The sequence below is a fragment of the Clytia hemisphaerica genome, unplaced genomic scaffold (assembly GCF_902728285.1).
Source record: "Clytia hemisphaerica strain Z4C2 unplaced genomic scaffold, Clytia hemisphaerica genome assembly, whole genome shotgun sequence".
NCBI lineage: Eukaryota > Metazoa > Cnidaria > Hydrozoa > Leptothecata > Clytiidae > Clytia > Clytia hemisphaerica.
The window spans coordinates 283,978-291,699 of NW_027103950.1; the positions used below are offsets into that span (position 1 = coordinate 283,978).

Sequence of the window (7,722 nt, forward strand, 5' to 3'; positions counted from 1 at the left end):
TTCTTGATAAACTGCCACTTTTTTTAATAAACTGCCACACAAATCGTTGTAGAATTTTCGGCTGACCACGTCAACTTAATCTTGCAGAGTGTTAAAAGGGTGAGAATTTTCTTACACTGTTTGATTCCACGTTTTAGTATAGCAAGGCAAGTGTAATCATACCTCACTTGTTTGCTATTCAGTAAAAGAGAGCATACAGCTTGCCTGTGTTATATATCAGGCAAGCAGCTACAAAACCCAGAGGTTGCATGCGAGCTCCTTGCATCCTCTTACTAAGCTTACTTAACCAACTTAACTTGCTTAACCTGCTTAACCTTGAACCTATTATACCAACTAATATATACAAACTATTATTGAATCAAATTAAATTGACTATTATAATATTGAATTGTGCGAAGGGAAATCCGCACCTAGAAACTTGTGCGAAGGAAAATCCGCACCTAAAAACTTGTGCGAAGGAAAATCCGCACCTAGAAACTTATATATTAAAAACCTTGTGCAAACAAAACCTTTCCCTAATACCTACACCTCTACCTTCTTATATACCAAACACGTGAGATAAAATATATACAAATATTCATATACTTTTTGAAAACGTTTCACCTTACTTTTGCTAAAGCTTACAGAATTGCAATATGATATCTATAGAGGCATATCGTGTGTGTATAGGAAGTTTTGCTTTAACAGCTCAGAAAAATGTGAAAGGTATTTCTAAATCTATTAAAATTGGCTCTAACCTTTCAGATAATGCTCTTACTAAACTATTGAAACCAGTCAGATTTTTAGCCCTTTTTGCACTTCTTTTCTTTGCAATTCCAAAGTCGTATGAGACAACCTTTTTTCAGACACACCTAGATTCTGTCCATCTTTCAAAAAATGGTATTTTTTTTCAATATCCAAATGCAGCATTTGATTCAGGAGATCCAAACCTTATTTTTCTCAAAGTTAATTATACCCTTCTATTATCAGGTGATATTGAACTAAACCCAGGTCCAAGAACAACTAAAGAAAACAAAAGTGATCAAGGGTCTGCTACGTACATTGATTTTACAGACATGACCAATTATCAAGTATCTAAAGCTGTTTTAGGTTCCTTTAACCAGGCTAACATAGATTTATTTGGGCAAACCGCAGGAACACAATGTAGTGCAAATTCTTTGTATGCGATATTCTGGTCTCATTTTCGACGTGTTTCTATTTGGAAAACTACAGACCTAGATAGAATTTTAATTGAAGGTGATAGGTTGTATAAGTTGTTGAATACAAATGATTATTTATCTGTCGATGAAATGCCACGATTTATCGAAACTAACGGTATTATCACCGAACTTGACTTTTTAAATTTAGAGACTGGCGAAGCTAAACTAATTGATGACTACCCCACGCTACAAATTCCACTGAGTACTACTGAAAGTCCTGAATTTAATACCTTAATGATTATTGGCGGTTTTACTATAGCTATTATGAAAAGGTCCGAATGTTTCTTTGTCTTTGATTCACACAGCCGGGACAGCCGTGGATTACTAGTTGAAAATGGAGATGGAGCTTCGTGCCTTTTAAAGTTTGATAATATTTTTGAACTTGAAAAATATGTTAAATTTTTTTATTTAGAGTTTCGGGAAAAAGAATTTCAACATTTTCAAATCCAATTTATTCAAATTAATGAACCAACTGAAGAGCTAAAAAGAATTCTTCAACTAAGTTATTCTCGATTTGTAAAGAAAAATTCCAGTGCGACAGCTAAAAAACGTAAAAATAATTGTGCTGATGGAAATACTAGAAAGCGACAAAAAACACGTCAGCAACTTATAATTTACACCGTATTTTGACAAAGCGAATAGGATTTAGTGATTTTGTTTTTTAACGGTATATTTTTTGTGGAAAATTTTAGTTTCTATCTGCCATTTGTAGTAAAAACAGGCGGGTCGCTCATTGCCGCTCAACTTTGGTGGGATGGGGACTTCAAATCCCACCAAGGAGATTCAATTCTAGCCCTTCGGGTTTATATTTCATTGGTTGGGTCCGTGTGGAGTGCATAAACATAAACGCGGGAAAACACGGAACTCGAAAATTTGCGTCGTCCTTGCATAAAATCAAAACAAGAATTCTCGGCTCGGGATCGAGATGAAGTGTTAGTGAACTAAAATTGTTCAAATTGAAATTATTTTGATAAACCCCTAGAACCCTAAACAAAAGCAAAAAAGCTTCTAAAATACCTCAAGTCTCAAGAATCTCTAATTAACGGTAGTATCAACCATCTTTTAGTTTAGAAAGGTAATCCCCTTTCTTCAAAAGGTTTTCTTCTTGCAGCCAAAATCAAAGAAAGCTAAGTTTCAAGCCAGTCTTGCAAACAGGGATGTATAATAAAATGATTCCAAGAATATATTAATCAATAATCTCGTGAAATTTAAGATTTAGAAATAAAATAATGGAAAAATATTTTTGCTACATCATTATTTAAAAATCTAACAAAGTTCTAAGTTTGTGGAAATTTTCAACAAAACTACAGTATGATAAAATGTGTAACAGACGTTAAATCACGATAAAAAAAGCGGTTTTCGTCTAACAGGCTATAGAAGACGATGCTATCGTCCGTTTAAGAATTCAGTTAACGCGAGAAAATAGTCAGGGCGGTTTACGGGAAAAAAGTGGCGGTCGAATTTTGGAACAAAACGCTGTAAACACCTCCGCCTCGAGCTAACCACCCGTTCACAAATTTTTCCCGCCTCCTAAACTACTTTCTTTTAGTGATCTTTGTGTAGATGATAGGATCGTCTAATCCTTTAGTGCCTTTTTAAAGTCAAAAATCGTATTAAAAGAATAATTTGCATTTTAAAGGGTAAGTTATGGCATGTCTCAAAAACTTAAAATTACCATAATTTTTAGATCGCATTAGTCAACAGAAAATTACCAAACAAATGACTGAACTCGAAGGGTACTATGATGTAGTTTCTAACCTGATGTGTAACCTAATTGTTCTTTCGCTGATTTTCGCGAAAAACCGCAAAAACTGATTATTACGTAATAATCGATGACGTCACAAAAACTAAAAATTGAATTTCTCAAGAATGGTTTATCCAATTGTCTTCAAACTTTCACCAAAGATGTATCTTACTAACGTCGATTATTTGAACAATATAATTTTTCAAAATTTTGATGACGTCAGCAGAAAATAGGATTTTTCGTTTTTTACTAATTTCTGCTGACGTCATCAAAATTTCGAAACATTTTTTTTTTTCAAATGATCGACTTTAGTAAGATACATCTTTGGTGAAAGTTTGAAGACAATTGGATAAACCATTCTTGAGAAATTCAATTTTTAGTTTTAGTGACGTCATCGATTATTACGTAATAATCAGTTTTTGCAGTTTTTCGCGAAAATCAGCGAAAAAACAATTAGGTTACACATCAGGTTAGAAACTACATCATAGTACCCTTCATGTTCAGTCATTTGTTTGGTTATTTTCTGTCGACTAATGCGATCTAAAAATTATGGTAATTTTAAGACATGCCATAACTTACCCGAGAAGGCATCCTCCTTTTTATTTAACAATTCGCAAAAAGTTTATGCTTGCGAAAAAGATTTTATATTACAGCTTAAAAAGAAAATTCTACATAATCCGCTGAAATATTTCTTTGTGTTCGTAAAATTTAAAAGAAATCGATCGACACAGGTAATAATCTTGGTAGTCGTTTATTTTTCTCATCGTTGCGTTCAAATCAATGTGGTATTGCGGAGGTTTGTGTTTGTCGTTTCTTTGTCATCGAATCGAATAATCGTCTGAGTGAAATACTGTTGCCGGCAACGACGTGCTCCTGAAAAAAAAGTGTAAAACCTTACATAACATACAAACCAACGATTTTTTAGCACATAAACAAACTGTTGTCTTGATCATGTCCCAAACCTAAAAATTTCTTAAAAAATGACATCATAGTTTATGATTTCAAATGCATTAAAAAAGAGGATTATTTGGCGGAATTGTCTGAAAATTTATTTTTTCGCTTGTCCGCTAAATTTAAGTTTCTCAACCATTCACCAAATTAAATTCTGTATTTTTCGCTCATCCACCAAGCCAAGTTTAAAATTCTCGCCAAAATTGATTCCTACCTTCTTTATTTTATTCTGTATTTTAGATCTATTTAATCCAATCTCTTATAACGTAAAATTCGCACACGTTTTTACTTTTCAACCTTTGTCTTCGTTCAAATCTTTGTGCTAATAATCCTTATAGCTGGAGCTTCCAGCGCAGCTGGTTTATTTTGACATTTAAATTGAATTTAAACTTTTTTCTTGAGTGCGATTTGCTTGGGTTAGAAAATTGAGAGATATTTTAAAAACCCGGCTACATCTGCATCACTGTTTTCTTTATTTTGAAATTTAATTCAAAAAATTATTGTTCGTAGGGCCTTTTCTTGGCCCAATAAAAATTCTAATAAAAAGGCATCTTTCTTGACTACACTGATTTCGAACCACCCCCCCCCCCCGTTTATTCAACCCCGTCTATTATATTTTACAGAAATTTCGGACCCCCCCCCCTTTTTATATTTGGACCCCTCTATTATTCGGGTCCTTAGAGTAGAATATTTCAACAGGAAAATGAAGATAAAAAATTGCTACAGTGGGGATAGCATTCTTTGATTTTTTCCCGAACGAATGAAAATGTTCTTGGCGTCACCAGGGGTACAGTTCAACGGGATGGGTGGGGGTAACAACGGGTCACTTTAACTTGTAGATGATTTTATGGCTAGGTTTTCTTTTACAGCAACCACAACAATAAAGTTTATGGATTACAGTATGCATACATTTTTAAAACGTCTCTACTTAGCAAGTGACTTCATTGATTGGAATGTCCAAATCGAACGTTTAATTCGAATATGCAATAGTCGGAATTCACCAGGGAGTCATAATTTACTGGGAAAATAACACTCCCCCCTAATTAGAGCAAATAAATTTGCAATTTGAAGGGGAGTAATTTTTTCCAAGGGGGAGTAATAATTTCTCAGGTAATTATTACTCCGGGGGTCATTTTTTCCCGGGAAATTATAACTGAGGGAGTGATTTTTTCCGGGGAGTAAAGATTTACGGTTACACCGGCGATACCGGGGAGACTTTCTGAGCAAATGAGATTTTTTCCTCAAATTTCTTGCAAATTTTATCTCATTCTGAGCTTTCAGCCTCCCCACTTTTACGGTTGTTCGGCCGGACCTTAAAATGACATAAAACTCTCAAGCTACAAGTTGTTATTGCACTATGGAATTTTTAATTTCAAAAAACTTCGCACCAAAGTCAAGAAACAAAAACACCAAAGTCCCTCGTAGGGTGCCTTTTTTGGAAAATTTGGGGAAAAAGTAGAAAATTTGGGAAAATTTTGGAATTTCAGTCCCATTCAAGGTCACTTTTTTCGCAAATTTCGGCAAAACGAGTCCCACCTAGGGTCCATTTTTCGAACCTCAGCGGAGCACCCCTGTCGGTCGGCAAGGATAGTACCCCCCCCCCCGGGTCTTGCTATTGTTATATTGTGCTGATAAAACAAAAAATGTTTTTCTTTCCGTCCTTCTGACCAATCTTGCTCCACATCTGTGTCAATCCAATGTGAGAATGCTTGTAAATTAAAATTGATGAGTAAGCAAACGTTATCACACTTATTTAAAACAAACAAAAGGAAAATTGAAAAAAAAACATAGCATTCGTTGAAATTCCTTTTTTTTTCATTTCAATTTTTTTTCTTGTCCACGTTAAAGGGGAATTAACGTTTGGAATTAACCCTGTGATTTTTTTTCGAAACATTAAAGAGGAAGAAAAATGTGATCGAACAAAAAAAGAACCACTTCAAAATGTCTTTTATTCATTGAGTTATTTAATCTTTAATTTCTCACAATTTTGACTCTACAATGGAGAAAAACTCCCCCTCTGTGTATTTTGTGACGTAAAGTGTGCCCCAACTATTCTCACTGTTACACTCTATTTGGTTGTTAAAGAGATATAAAACGTTAGAAATGAATCTTTTTTAGAGTAATTATAGCAAAACGTTGAAGACATAAAACTAGGAGAATGTAGTTAGTATTCCAAAGGTGCAGTAAATTCTCTAACGGTAAAAAGAAACTCAAAAACTGCATTTTAAATCATCATTCACCACTCTTCCCTTATAAAAAAGAGAAACACAGTTCGCACCCTACGTCACATTTTTCGTATCCATAGCAACACAAGAGAATTTTCAAACAACTCTTATTCCGGATGTAGAAGAGTAAAGCCCTATAAACCATATATATTTGAAATCGTCTCAATGAGCTCTATTCGAATCTGTCATTTGTTTGTTGACAAATTTGAAACGTTAATTCCCCTTTAAGAATTTTAAACATAGTTAACTATGATTGAATATGATAAAACGGAGAATGCTTTACAACCACCCAGAAAAGCTTTCAAACTATGTGCGGTTTCATTAATTAAGATGCTTTTTTTTGCTACGGAAGTACATTAGCTACTTAAGGAATTATTTCTTTCATTCGAGTAAGCTTAGTAAGACCGAACATTTCCGCCTTAAAACTGATAGACATCTGTGATTCTAATGTCGTCTGACATGGGGATATAGCTCAGTGGTAGAGCATTCGACTGCAGATCGAGAGGTCCCTGGTTCAAACCCGGGTGTCCCCTAAGTTTTAAATTTCTTTTAACTAAATTCATCATATTTCAGAGTTTCATGGTGTGCAGTCTAAAGTCTGAACTTTGCATTGTCGTTATTGCGTTTCTTGCGGAACCAATTGTGGCGATAGACATCCAAGAACGCGAAAATTAATTAGCAACACAAAGTCGTGAAAATTCAGAAAATCTCCATGAAATTCTATAAAAATCCGCGCCACACTTACGTTCCTTTCGAATAAATACCCAATAAGTATAATAATGAAAATAACAATTTATATTGAATACGTGCTCTATCCACTAAAGTACAGGGTGTCCGGAAAAAAGGTATCGAGTTCGAACATGATTCTGAGTGTGTTCTACAAAATGTAAGAAAATATATACCAACACAATAATTGTTTTTACAACAGTCATTATGATTAAAAAGAATTAACTTTCTTTAAAATTTTCACGACGTTAAAGTTATTGAGAATTATTTTTTGTAAAAGTTATGTTCGAACGCGATGCTTTTTTTCTGGACACCCTGTATAATCTTCTCAAATGTAACGCAATGAAAAGGTCTATTGTGATCATTTTTTTATAAATTAAACAGAAGTTTTTACGCTCCCACGAGGGACGCAAACTTACTCTTTTGACTGTATCTCGATTTTTAACAATGACTTTCAGTGCAACCCCTAGGGAATTGAGTGTCATCTGTTATGTCCATTGAGTTTCAAGCCCGAAGGGGTAGAGGTGAATCTCTAGCCTTTCTCAGCCTTAAAATATGCGCCGTATTTTTGATGACGGATTGAATCTTGCAATTCCTTTGTTTTTGAGTGATATATTTTTCGAAATTAAGCGGTAAATTTTAGTTTCAATCTGTCATTTGTGTAAAAACCAGGCGGGAGGCTCAAGGCCGCGCAACTTTGGTAGGATTTGTTGGCTTCAAATCCCATCAAAGAGATTGACTTCTAGCCCTTCGGGCTTATACTTCATTGGTTATGTCCGCTCGATTGTTAATTATTTTAAATGAGTACTCAACTCAAGAGAATAGCGCATCGAGCTGAATCTAAAAATATATTTTATTTTTGACATAATCATTACTC

At 34.4% G+C, this 7,722-nt stretch overlaps 1 non-coding gene across 1 annotated transcript; it reads left to right on the top strand.

The window, feature by feature from the left end:
* Positions 1-6,580: 6,580 nt before the first annotated feature.
* On the top strand, positions 6,581-6,652 carry Trnac-gca (transfer RNA cysteine (anticodon GCA)). The gene has a single exon. It is a non-coding gene; the product is annotated as a tRNA-Cys (tRNA).
* Positions 6,653-7,722: the final 1,070 nt, after the last annotated feature.